The 14,509-nt window shown below is 41.4% G+C and overlaps 1 protein-coding gene across 1 annotated transcript in view; it reads left to right on the top strand.

Annotated features, from left to right (window-relative positions):
- Window positions 1-14,509, top strand: part of Efcab11 (EF-hand calcium binding domain 11) — a 156,909-nt gene that overhangs the window by 59,150 nt on the left and 83,250 nt on the right. The gene's annotated exons all lie outside the window — the stretch shown is intronic.

Below are 14,509 nucleotides of genomic sequence, written 5' to 3'. Positions count from 1 at the left end.
GCATCATTAACTCCAGTGGTGTTTGGGGGAAGCAACCCCCCTCCCGACAGCGCAATGCACCACTAAGGACACCATTTGAAGCTAGGCCATTTGTCCCATCAGCCCTTGAGTGTTTTCCCACTGAGTGCATATAGCATATGTGGTTTGAGGTGCTACTTTAGTCAAGATTCTAATGCATTTCAAATTTCTGTACTTCCATAAAGTCATCTCAAAGGTAAAAAAGAAATTCTGATTATTTGCATACCCTAATAGCAGACAGTCTTGTCTTCATATCACAGTTTCTTAGGTGTAATCTAAAGATAGCATTGATTTTTTTTTTAAATGCAGATATTTTGCAGGTCTGTTTTTAAAACCTCACACTTTTGTGTATATGGTGTATGAGCACCCAGGCTTCCCTCCACTTACTCAGCCACCCATTTCCCTCCTCCCATTGTGTGAGAAGAAGCTCCGTGTTTGCCAAGTGGCAAAACAGCCTTTACTTGACAGTGTATATTTCACTTTTGTGCTAAGGCTTTATCCCAGGGACATTTTCTTTCATGGAAAATGATCATTTCTTCTAGGGGTATATAATTTCTTCAAGTACATGGAGTTTTAAAAATGAAACACAAAATGATCTTTGGCTTTTTATAAAGGTGGGCTCTTTTTTTTATATAGTCTGTGGCTGTTCATTATCTTAAGACCTATTAGTTATAACAGGTGAGCCTGGAGAATGGGGAGGCTTAAATTTAACCTAGACAAAATATCTCTGTAGTTAGATTCTGAAATTGTGCCAGTAAAATTGTATTTGAATGAGTCTTGAGTTCATTTTTGAAAGAATAGCTTTCCACTTTAAATGTGTAAAACAGTTATTCAGATTCCAGTAGACATGTACAGGAGCCAGGCTCCATATGACATAGTTGTGCTGCTGTTTGTAGGGCATTTTGCTGCTAATTGACTGGCCTAATGTGCAGTGTTTTATTTTTTCTACCGAGGGAATGAAGCTCATTCTGTAAGAATTCCATTCAGTAGTATGTTCACAGTGCGCTTCACTCAGTACTCTCTCTTTCTCTCCTGCAACAAGAACGCCAGGGACATATTCAGATAATAGCAGTGCTAAAAAAAGGTAATTTGAGTACAAAAATAATGTAATAGCTTTAGCAATAGACTGTAATAGACTATTTAGGGCCTAGTGTAGAAATAGTGGGAGGATTTATTTTTAGTTTTTAATGGGTCAGATCAGTATGATTAAAATACACAGGTTACATGATAGCGTTCACCTCTGAGATGCTCTTGGTGATGCCAGATCTCCCAGGTCTAATCTTAAGTATTGAAAGTCATCTAGTCACAGCTATTCAATTTTCCCCTGTCTCTGTTTAAAAATTTTGAAGACGATAAAGCAGAAAAAGGCATTTCCTTTAGTCTTAGAGGCCTTGAGACTAAGAGATTTTAAGTCAGGCCAGGGTGTACTCACGAACCAATCATGAAATGGCTACTGAGACACGTGGTGGGCCAGGTACCTTTCTGGGCACTGTCAGAGCACCATCCAAACAGACAGGGCTCCTCATCCCCAGGGCGTTCTCGGTTCCCTGTGAGAAGACAGGCAACAACCGCATGAGAGAACAGTTTCAGGGAGAGATGAAACACTGTCAAGAGAACAAAACAACAAATAATAGAAGGAGGAGACTGTTTTAGATCTGGGAGTTAGAGAAGCCTCTGTGACAAGTGACAGTTAAACTGAGACTTAAGTGACAGAAAACCACCTGCCATCCAGGAGAAGAGCTGTCCAGGCAGAGGAAACACTTGCAAAGGCTCTGAGAGAGTTGTGCTTGGCAGGACTGAGAGAGTAAAGAAAGCCACAGCGTGGTTGGGCTACAGTGAGTGAACTGCAGCCAATTCTAAGTGAAACCTAACAAGTAGGCACAGGCTAGATGACACATTATTCGCGCACACTGCTGTATTTAATCTGTGTCATCATGGTAACTAAATTGCATATTGTATTGTATTGTACAGTATCGTTGCCCAACATTGTATTGCATACTTCTATTGTGTTTTATCTTTATGTTTCTCCTCTTTGCAAAGACAGTCAAAGAAAGAGCACTGACGTCCTCAGGTGTGCAGGGTTTTGGCATTCCTAGGAGAGTCGTGCAGGTGGGTCACAATGCCCTTGAGTCCTCCACACCTTCCCATGCTCTTTCTGGATGCCTTTCAAAGGGCTGAAAAGATGTCTCAGTTGACACAGTACTTGCCAAAAGCATGAAGACGTGAGTTCAGGTCCCCAGAACCTATGTTAATACTCAGGGATGGCAATGTGCAGCTGTAATCTCAGCACTAGGGAGGACAATCCCTGGGGCTCATTGGCCAGCAGGTCTAAGTAAATCAGTGGGTGCAAGGGTCTGTGAGATATCCCACCTCAAAAAATCAGGCAGAGAATGATTGAGGAAACCACCTGCTGAGGACCTCTGGCCTCCACATGCATGTGCATAGATACACACCCACATCTACAGGTCTCTCTATAGACACAAACACACACACGTACACAGTGAGCAGCACGCAGACATCTGTTTAGGTTCCGTTCAACAGGTACTGTCTGGGAACATACTAGCCACAAAAAGCAGATGCAGTCCCTGGGCTGCTGTAGACAAAGGCTTAACTACTGAGACTTGTGCACAGTTTGGGTCCTGCAACCCTACCTAGGTGCAATGAGGGAATGAAGAAAGGACAGACACATAGACACGCACACAAGAAAGCAAAGATCAGGGTGGGGCCTGCTACTTTAGGGGTACAACAAGGGCTTGAGGGTATCTGGTTTCAGTAGCAGGTCTCTGTAGGTGAACAGTGTCAGACTGTAAGCATCTGGGAGCTGCAAGGCACACACAGTGGAACCTACTCCCACTGGAACTCCTGCAGAAGGTGTCACCATCCCTCTGAGCCTCAGCCAGGTGGAGCTGTGCCGCTCCATAGGGCTGAGGCATTGGAGTTCTTAGCGTGGTTATGCCCATGTCAACAGCACACAGTCACTCAGAAATTGGCTTTTGTGTAAAGCCTCGATTCCATCTAGAATTTCCATCACAGAGCACCCACCTTTCCTACCAACTAATTTATTTCCAGATTATAAATCACAGCATGATACTAACGGCCAGATATTTAATCCAGATGTTAGTACTTCATGCTAATAATCTTTATCTGTTTCCGTGGAGACAGAACATAGTCTGTGTATGCATCCGGCCAAAAATTGTATTATTTGAATATTTCTTTTGGGGGTAAAGAATAGGAGAAAATTTTAAATGATATTAAAAATTTAACAAATTATAGGAAAGCCTAAAATAAGTATTTTAATGAATCTGCAAAAGCTATAGATTGTTATGGTTATTGTGACTTAAGGGGGTTGAGTTTTTCTCCTGAAGAATGAGGAAGTAGTAGACTGTTTCCTTCGCATGTGTCTTCCAACCTTATACAGTCAGTATACTGACCTGAAGCTCCCACTGACTCCATCTTTCCTGTGATTTATGTCACTGAGCTGCATTACCACGGACAGCCATTGTCTCTTCCTATAGAGATGATTAACGGAGACCCTCATGTTGAAAGAGAAACAATGCAGTAGTTTAGGTTTCGTTATGGCAGAGACCTCTTCGTGCTGGTAGTGTTGCCACTCCTCCGTCTGGCTCCGCTGTTTTCTTTCTAACTCCCCGCTTCTCTGGATCAGTTGATTGTCCTCCCATCTAGGAAGCACCCAGGCACCAGTGCCCGTGTTTAGTTCCCTTTCCAGGCATGGCCAGTCCCAGTTTTCCAGGGGATTTGGGAAAAGAGCTGACAACGCATGACAGGGCAGACTCTTTCGAGCAGCTCCCGAAGCTTTCTCCACTCTGCTCCTGTGTGGACTGTACGTGTGTGTGCATGTGTACATGAACTGTCCCAGTCACAGAGCAGCCCATGCGTGTTCCTCTCGGGTTTAGAAACAGCACCTCATTCCTTCCGTGGCTGCAGCCCCTGGGTGGCCCTACTTGATCGCATTTCCATTCCTCTCTCACAGCCAATCCAGACTCTGAACTTTTTACAGTCACTCATGTGTGCCTTTATGTTTTATGACAAAATGTATACATCTTAAATAATATGTGTTATGGTGTTGCTCAGATTTAACTTATGTAAGTATTCACCGGTTTTCTTCTTATATTTTATAACTATATCTGCATCAACATATGCGCCTTTCTTTTATTCTTTCTGATGAATAATGTTATATTGGGACTAGCCAGAACCCTCTTTTACAATCCTCAATCAAATAAGAAATAGACTCCTAGTGCAGGTGAGTGGCAGAGAGAAACATCAGTTTTATTAGGGAGAGCACTCTGTGAGAGGTCTGGGCTTGCAAAAGTGCAGCTCAAATTGAGATACCTCTCGGCAGTGGCAGGCTGTGTGTGTGCTCGGGACTCCCCACAGGAAGCCGCGCCGGCTGACACTGTCTGTGCCTTTACCCACTGTAAGGAAATGCTTCTAGGGAAAAGGAAAGGAGACCAAATCAAGCAAGTCTCTGGTTTAGGAGGAGTGAATAAAGAGGAAAAGAGGTAGGCAGGAATATCTCTGAAGACATCCTCACACACAGGCATATGAAAACAAGGAAAGGAAAAATTTCCCAGAGTAGCATAATTTCTATCTTTTCATCTATCAGAAGGTCATTTCTTGCTGCAGTAACCATCTTGATAAGTTTCTCCTTGTCTTCACAGGACAGAGTCTGTCGGTTGTGCCCTTGGGGGTGGAAGGCAGGGTGATAGCCCGTGCACACCAGCATCTCTACTCGCTCCTAGGTGGCTGTGGCAGTTCACAGTTGTACCAACAGTGCAGTTGGCGCCCCTTCTCTTATCCTCACCACTACTTGTTACTGCATGTTTTCTCCACTCTCATGTATGTGACGGGACATTCTTACTGTCATCTTAATCTCCCTTACTACTAGTAAAATTCATCATGTGTCTCCTAACCACCATGACTAGTCTCAGCTTGCAATTATGGCCAAGGATGACCTTGAGCTTCCAATCCTCCTGCCTTTCATTCTGAGATTGCAGGAATGGACACCACACCCAGCTTAGGCTATATATTTTACAGAGATTCTCTGTGTGTTACAGATAGTAAATGTTTTTATTTATGAGGCACATAAATCATCAGCTATTTGTGGCCCGATTCACATTTTGGGGGAAGCAGAATATCTTTTGATACTTATCTAGGATATGAATCTTTCTAGAATGTTAGAGAGAACCTGGGGAAAGAGGAGGCAAACGACTGTTTGACTCTAGGATTATGTGAAGAATGTGGCAATGCCACTTGAATCCGCTGTCTGCCTGTTGAAGCACTTATATTATCTTTGAACAATTACTGTTCATTTCCCCTGTATTAGCCCATTTGAGCAATGTTTGCATTATAGGATTTAATTCTTGGTGCTTAGGTGATGGTTTCTGCTTTAATATCGTTGCATGAAAAGGCTGGCTCACAAGATACTTCCAACCAAAAGCAAGTCTGTCTACCGCTTGGACACTGTGCAGCACACCTTTCCCACAGCTAGCCAGTCCCATGGCAGAACTGTCTGTCAGAGTATGGAATGACCCTTCTAGGTTCACGTACCGAGAGCTTGCTCTTCAGTGTGGGGTTGTTTAAGTGGTGGGACCTTTAAGAAGTGGGGCCTAATGAAAGCTGATCAAGCCATGGCAGCTTCATGCTCATGACTGAATTGATGCTGTTCTTTTTAATAGATTGGCTCTCACAGATGTGAATAACTTCTTGAAAGAGAAGGTTGGTTTTGTTTTGGTTTGGTTTTAGTTTTGTTTGTTTGTTTGTTTGTTTGTTTTTTGTGTTTTGACAATGTTTCTCTGTGTAGGCTGGCACTCGCTCTGTAGACCAAGCTGGCCTTGAACTCAGATTTGCCTACCTCTGCTTCCCGGGTTCTGGGATTAAAGGTATACACCACCGCACAAAACAAGAGTAGATTATTTTAAAGCAGGGCCACTAGACAGGCTGGCAGCTTCTACCATAGCTCTTTCTCTTTCAGATTTGTCATGGTATAACGCCAACAGGCACCCCTCACTAGGGTGCCAGTGCCGTGCTGTTTGGATCCCATGTCCACTTGAATGACAAACCAAATAAATGTCTTAATAAGTTCCCTAGCCTCAAACATTTTGTTACTGCAGCTCAAAGTGAAGTAAGGCATACTGTATTGGCACTCCAGTCTCTCACACCTTGTGCACACTATCATATCTAGGGCCACTTGAGTACTGAACTGCATGTGATGGTACTTATGCAAGAGATTGCATCATAGTTTTACTAAGTCTTGATAACATTTTTCTTTTAGGTTCATAGACCACCAATAAAAAGAGCCTTTAAAAAACATACTGTATTATCTCTTATCTTATGTGTGTGAGATTAAATGATCCATTGGAGATAACATGTATTCTAGTTTGCTTTCTATGGCTGTGATAAAGACCACAACCAAAAGCAGCTTGGGAAGAAAGGGCTTATTTGGCTTAAAAATCCTTATCAACAGTCCATCATCAGGGAAGTGAAGGCAGGAACCCAAGGCAGGACAGGAACCTGGAGGCAGGAACTGAACCGGAGACCACAGGGGAATGCTGCTTACTGACCTGATCTCCCATGCCTCGGTCCACTCGTTTTCTGATAACACCCAGGACCACAGTAAATGGCTCTTCTACATCAATTGTTAATCTTGCAAATGCCCACGTACATGCCCATGGGCGATCTGATGGAGAAAATTCTTCAGTTGAGATTCTCTCTTCCCAGATGTGTCCAGGATTGTGTCAAGTTGTCAGAAACTAACCAGCAAAACATACTTTGAAAGCCCCCAGCATACACCGTGTCTTCCATTGCAGTAGATTGCAGAATCATAGCTCAATTCTGTCTCCTTAAAATTGGGGTAAATTACTCTACTCAGATTTTTTTTTTACTGGTAGCTTTGAGTGTATTTGGTTTTTGGCTTATGGAATGATTCTGTTCTTAATACTAAAAGAACTGTTTATGATCCTTTCCTAAATTAGCTTTATGGAAATAATGTATACTGCTTTCCTTCTTTAGATTTAACTGTATTTACATGCTAGTCTTTCCAACAGGTTGTATAAATAAGTTAAATGTTATGATAAATTATTCCAAAGTGGCACACTAACAGTTTGCATAAATTAAAACTATGGTGCAACACTTTGAATCATATTGCAACTAAATGTAAATTTGTAAATGTGTGTGGTTAATTTTTAAATATAATGTTCCACGCATGACTGCATTTAAGTTAGTGAAGTTAACAATAAAATTAGCACGTTTAACCCAGAACTAAAATAAGACCATTCACTCACATATACCCACCTACTCTTCCACCCCATCTCCTGCTTTCCTGCATAGGAACCACTCCCCTGATCTGAATGCTTGTTAGTCCTGTGATGGCAGCCACATATACATGACTAGGCATAGATACCTGTATATTTTCCTAACATTTAACCTTCCCAGTTTTAAAACTTTATAAAAAAAATCAGGACCCCCACAAGGAGACCCTCAAGGCCTGTAAATCTGGACCCAGGGGGGCCTGCACAAACTGTTGCACCAACCATGGGCAATGCATCCAGTAAACCTAGACCCCCTGTTCAGGTCTAGCCAATGGACAGCTCATTCTCCATGGGGACTGCCTCTGACATGAACTCTGGACCCCCAATTTGATCCCTTCCCCTTTGTGGGAAGGCACACAGAGGAAGGGGAAGCAGGCTATCCAGATGAGACTAATAGGCTGTGGTCCTGTGGTAGGGAAGGGGGCCCTTCTGTAAGTGGCCTAGGGGAGGGGAATAGGGCCGAAGAGTGAGGGAGGGCAGGGACGGGAAGATATAAGTGAGGTGATAAAATTCTGGATGTAATCTGAATAAATTATAATAAATTAAAATTTTAAAAAAGAAAAAAGAAAAAAAATCAAACATATGTCTTGTCAGATGCCCTTTTTTCACTGGATGACATTCCCAGGATTTATCTTTGTTTTATATGTAATTCAGCCATTTTGAATGTATATAGCAACTCACCATACAAATTCCTCACCACTTGTCTTACCTTGTGTTGATACGTGTTTAATATTTTCTTCCGATTTTGTATGCTTGTGCAAGAACCAATAACACTGTATGAACCTCTCCCTGGAACACACTGCAAGCATCACTCTTAGAAGGATACTCAGGAGTGAAATTGTTCTGTTGTAAGGAATGTAAATGTTTACTCAGGTAATGCCGATGTCTTACCATGGCAAATGCCACTTCCAGTTCCTGACACCGGTCTGCGCATCCTCCAGTAGCTTTGAGGTTCTTCTCCTGACCTTGCAGGCTCTCCACCCAGCGCTCCCCATCAGGTGGGTGCCTGCTCTCAGGTGGGCACGGGGTGCTTTCCCTGACCAGTGGCCTTCTCTCTCATGTCTCCTCAGCGTACAGATCTCTTCTGTCAAACAGCCGAGCCATGGCTTTTACCCAGTGACTTTCTGTGGATGGGAACATGCTTTTTATATATATCCGCGCTGCAGGTTGATTTTACTTGGCCTCCTAGTTCCCGGCTTCAGCTGTCCTTTGAGATAAGTAGGGGTAGGGCTGAGGTATGAGCCTTCCGGTAGTTGGAGGCAGTTGTCTTGGTAGAGAGCAGGGAGATGACACAATATTTTTAATACAATTTAAGTTCACTCTTAACTCTTCTAGAACTGGCTTTCAATTTTGGGACACTACATAAGAATCTGACTTTGTTTTTTCCATGTGAATGACCAATATTTTCAGTTCTCTTCTGTTGTCAGCTGTCTCGCCATTTTGCCTCTGTTCCTGTGTTTTTGGTTCTGCCCATCTGTCATTTAACACCTCCCTGCACCAGTGGCATTGTCCTGTTAGAAACTTCCTGTCTACGTGAAAGTCGCCCTCCTTAGTTTTCTCCTTGAGCCGTCTGTTTGGTTGTTTCTAGTTCTTTGCATTTCCACATAAGGCCTAGAACTAACTACCAAGTCCCTGAGTCAGTTCAGTCCCTAGCATGGGTGAGGAGTAGAACCTAAAATTTGACTCATATTTTAACTAGTATTGCAGTTTTAATCAATTTCTAGAGAATTGACATCTTAGTGACACTGTCTTTCTCTCTTATCAGTCGGCATGTACCCATTTAATTTGGTGTCTTAAGCCTTCTCAGATCCTTTTACAGCTGGCCCTGCCCTCACCGCCTTCATAGTCACTGCTGCTTTCACATACGGTTTTCCTATGTGTCAGGACACATTCTCCTGCTTTATAGGATGTCACTACAGCAAGCTAGTCACACAGATCCCATTTTTATTAGATGCCACATATAGAAAACTGAGGTACAAAAAGGTTAATTGAGTCACTTAAAGTCAGACAACTAGCAAGTAGCAGACACAGGTTAACCCAAAGTATCTAGGAATTGAGTCCGTGCTTTTAACTGTAACTCTATATTCCAGGCAGGATTTTCCCCTTTTATTAGGTTTAATTCCTACATGTTATATTTTAGTAGTTGTTGTAAAGTGGTAGGTTTTAGAAATTAATGCTTTTTAAATTCCTTGTAATTTTACATAAAAAGTAAAATTGATTTTGTATATTGATCTTATATCTAACAACCTTGTTAGTTTATCTGTAAGTTGCAAACATTATTTTTGTGATGATAATGTCTGTATAAAATAGTAACTTTTCTTTAAAAAAATATTTATCTTTATTTTATGTGTATGGGTATTTTGCCTGCATGTATATCTGTGTATCACATGCACCAGGTGCCCTAGGAAGCCAGAAGGAGGGAGTCACATCCCCTGGAACAGGAGTTACAGACAGGTGTGAGCTGCCATGTGCATGCTGAGCTGCCATGTGCATGCTGAGACTGGAACCAGGCCCTCTGGAAGAACAGCCAGTGCTCTTAACTGCAGAGCCATCTCTCCTGCCTCAATAGTATCCATTTTCATCCCTCATTGCCAATCCTTGTTTTAGATTTCTTTTTCATGACTTATTGCACTGTCTAGACCTTTCAGTGTTAGTAGTGTCTAGTTCTGAAACTTGGGGAAAGATTTAAGCATCCTGTCATTTAATTTTGTCATAGCTATAGGTATGTCAGAAGTTGCTCTCTACAGCCAGAAGGTAAAATTTATTTACTCAGAGGTACAGACCTTTTCTACCAAGTCTGACTGAGTCCAATTCCCTAGGACCTATTTGGGGAAAGCAAAGAACCAATTCCCACACTTGACCTGTGGCCTCGACACACATGTGGTAGCACAAATACATAGATATAGGGTTTGAGATACTATGCAGGAAATTAGTTTTTTAAAAAGAAGAAAATTATGTAATTTAAAATTAAACAGTTTCTAATTTTATGTGCTTATAGTTCAAAAGTTATAAAAATTTCAGGGTATATTTTATATAAAATTTTTATAAAATAAAGAAGGAAATTAATAATTCACTATATATGAGGACATTGTAACTCTTTGGCTAAAACAGACAAGAACAACAAGATAACAAAAAGAAAGGAAATTATGGCTCCCTTTTGTTGACTGACATAGACACACATCTGCACACACGCACATATGTGCACACACGCGCGCGCGCGCGCACACACACACATACACACACAAAATTCTAAGTAAACAGTAGTAATAAATATTACTAAGTATAAAAAGCTGGGCAGTGGTGGCACATGCCTTTAATCCCAGCACTCGGGAGGCAGAAGCAGGCAGATCACTGGGAGTTCGAGGCCAGCCTGGTCTACAAAGTGAGTCCAGGACAGCCAAGGCTACACAGAAAAACCCGGTCTCGGGGGAAAAAAAAAGTTAATAGTATGGCCCAACTAGATTTATACAAAAAAACATGAAAATCGAATTGATATTACCACATTAATAGATTAAAGATATTTGAACCGATAAGGAAAAAGCATATTATAAAATGTAATGCCTGCTCTTAGTTAAAATCCTGATTACTAGGTTTGATGGAACTTTTTGGATCATTTTAATAAAATGAATGACAGTAGAGAAAAATTTTACCACACATGCATGTGTGTGTGTGTGTGTGTGTGTGTGTGTGTGTGTAGCCTTGGCTAGCTTATTGTTGTGCAGCACGATCAGACTCTACAGTGTTTTTAAGAGAACTAAAAGTGCAAAGGTTTTCACTAAAGTCACATTTTATGGTTTCTTCATTCTTAAGGTATTTGAAGCTATTTATTTTTAAACATAGAAGTTCTACTTGACATCTACTTAGGTCTGTTTCTACTAGTTCTTGCTCATGGTGACTTATTTCCTTGTAGACTATATGCTTACATTTAATATTCACTGGCCTTGATCTGTTTCCACCTGATGAGTGGGAACACTGTCAGAACATGCCGTGTTAAAGCAGGTGCACAGACCAAGCCTTAGCCACCCCCCCCCCCTTAGGTTTGCCTTAGATCCAAAGTACCAGTCTCATGAGGGCACCCAACGGCCTCCTTTCAGGAATGGGCCATCATGTTTAAAGGTTTTACTATTTTCCTCAGGAACAGGGAAACTTCCATATAACCCTGTGGGTTTCAGTTTAAAGTGGGAAATCTGTCCTACGAAACAGTTCATCTAAGCAAATCCTGGATCTGAACTACTGGCCAAACCAAACTCAAAATCATGATATACCCTGGTTCCTACAGGACAGGAGTGGACCAACACGGAAGTGCTAGCCTCTCTGGGCTCTGCCTGCTCTGAGAATTTGGGCTGGCAGTGCCCACTCTCTTTTTAACTTGAAGTAGCTTTTGATTGAGCATCTTAGCCTGAAGTTTTTGTCTTATCAGTGCGAATTTATCTGAATATCCAAAATCAGAAAGCCACACAAATTATTACTTTTTCATCCCAACATTTTTCCAAAAGTTCTAATTTTAAAGTACTGATTTATTTGAGTAGAGAAATCTTTTCCAATCTTAATAAGCCTAATAATCACTTATTTCTAAGCAATACCAAAAAATCTATACAATTAATGATGAATTTCGGAAGCTCAGTAATTCTCGCTTTTACTTGGGTTGTACTTTTTATTGCTATTTGAAGGATTTGAAGGCATACAAATTGTTTTGACCACTTAGTATTCTTATGTTGCATATTAGTTAGAAGATGTAGGCTAACTATTTATTTAATAAAATAAAACCGGAGTACCAGGAAACTGCTATAATTTAGCATGTCATTGGATTGCAGCTTCATTGCTGCTTGTTATAAACAACATGTGGGGTCATGGGATGTCTGTTTCATCAGTTATTAACCCTGAGAACCACCTTAGATAACAACTTATGTACACCTTATATAACTACAATTATGTCCAGTACAAAGTAGTTCACTTTTTGTTTCCAAGTGGACTGATGGGTCCCCCAAATCACCAACTCTTGATGAATAGGAGGGTTCCCAGGACCCAGCACATGATCGCCCTCATGATATACTACAGTCAAAGAATATCAGCCATGGTTGGCAGAGGGAAAGGCTTGTTGGCCGAGGCCACGTAGTCCCTAGCACTTAAGTTATGACAACTTCTGAGATGTTGCTAAGAGCAATTCACTGAAGACTCAGGGCCCAGGGTTTGTGCCATGGACCATCTCAGTCGAGTATAAGTCCTTGGGAATGGGGGTTCTTGAAGTGTCAATGTGCAAAGATAGGCAAGTGACAAACAGAGACAAACTCAGAGGTACTGTTTGAATCTGAGTGTATTTTGTAGGCAAGTGTAAAAACCTAATTTACACACATTTTTTGGAAAATGGGGAGTGTTTTTGTGGTTACATTATTTTTCATTCAAGGAAGTTAGTCAGGTATACACAATTCAGAATACAGGATGCAGAGTAATAATGTTGTCATCAATCTTGAACCATCATTCTAGATTGGTATCAGTATCCATGTGCGATCTTTATCAAAGGTCAATGTTTTCTCATGCCAAACATCTGTGAGTCAAGACAGTTTTTCCTTAGCTTTTCCGTCACTACCTGGAGCTTTCTTAAATACTTTATTTGTAAGTCATAATATAAACTATAGTTAATCCTTGGTGGTAAAATCACCTGAATGACCCTTGGCTGCAGTCCCAAGTTAGGGGTCTCCTAGCAACACAGTTACATTTGAAAAGTTCTGATAAGAAAGTAAAAACAAAGGCAGAATGTTCCAAAACAAACGAGTAAGAAAAAAACTGCACTTAGTTACGCCTGGCAGGAACATCAGACCCATTCCAGGAGGCTGTCCCTGGTGGGGGGTGGTGGTGGTGGGGTCATTGCCTTGGGTTTGGGTAGTGTTTGTCACACAGACTCCACTGGAGGGGTTGTGATAGCTTTGTGTTACAAGCCCCCCTGAAGGAATTGTACGTCCAGTACGTACCACCATTCTAGCCTCCCAGAGAAAAGCAAGTTTTCAACACAGACTCAGTTTGCACAGATAGTAAAAGACATAGTGGCCCACTCTTACAAGTGAGTGGTGGGAAACCTCCCTATAAATCAAATTCCCAGATGCACTTCAAGGCCAGTCTTGTGAGCCAGGTAGTGGTCAGGCCTAATAGACAGCTCTTGTACACATGTATACTTTTTTTTAGTTCAAAGTAGTTTTTTCCCCATATACTATAGTCTGAATATGGTTTCCCCTCCCTCAATTCCTCCCAGGTCTTCCCCCACTTCCCCACGCATTTAAATCTGCACACTTTCTCTTTTTCTCATAGAAAACAGACATCTATAATAATAACAATATAAAATAAAACAGAAACAAACCAGAAAGAAGCTAAAGTTTTCAAAGCATGGACTACATGCCAAGCACTGTTCAGGCCCCTTTACTTGCTTAGTCTTCAAGACAGCCAGGTCATAAATGAACCGAGGCCAAGAGAGATGAAAAAACATGGCCAAGATTTGACAACTAACAAAAAGTACAGCAGGATTAAAGCTCAGTCTGGCTTCAGAATCCATTATTTTATCAAATGCTTTATTGGTTTTGTAAAGAATTATTTTCATGTTGTCTCACCTCGCGGACAATATGCTTTATACATTTGTACAGAAACTGATTAGAGGAAATTGACTTTCTTTAGCCTCTTTTAATCTTCAGTGTTGTTTCATGGCTATTAATTTTCAGATTTGGAAAATCACCCTCATTATCCTATGCGAACCCTGCCTGATCTCAGAGGCTTTTCTCAGCCTTTGTGTTTCTAGGTTAGACAGGCAGGGTTTGTTTTCCTACAGAATAGTTGTCTGGTCTCTATTTACTTTTTTATTTATTTTTTCTCGGAAACGGAGCTATGATAACTACACACAGAGAAGGTACTCTGGCACCATGGTCTATCACAAGATGATAAAATCTGCTATCTTTACATATTTAGGCTTCTGAATCAAAGATGCCATCAATGTGGCTGATGATGTAGCCCAGCTGGTAGAGTGTGCTTTGCATAAGCAAAGCCCTGTGTTCGATCCCCAGAACCACACAAAGCTGGGCATACTCAGGAGATGGAGATTGGAAGATGAGGGTTTCATGGTCATCCTTGGCCACACAGTGAATTTGAGGCTATGCTGGTATACATGAGGCCAGGTCTCA

Source organism: Acomys russatus, chromosome 1 (assembly GCF_903995435.1).
Source record: "Acomys russatus chromosome 1, mAcoRus1.1, whole genome shotgun sequence".
NCBI lineage: Eukaryota > Metazoa > Chordata > Mammalia > Rodentia > Muridae > Acomys > Acomys russatus.
The sequence above is the reverse complement of the archived record's forward strand: the minus strand, read 5'-3'. Positions and strand labels throughout refer to the sequence as shown.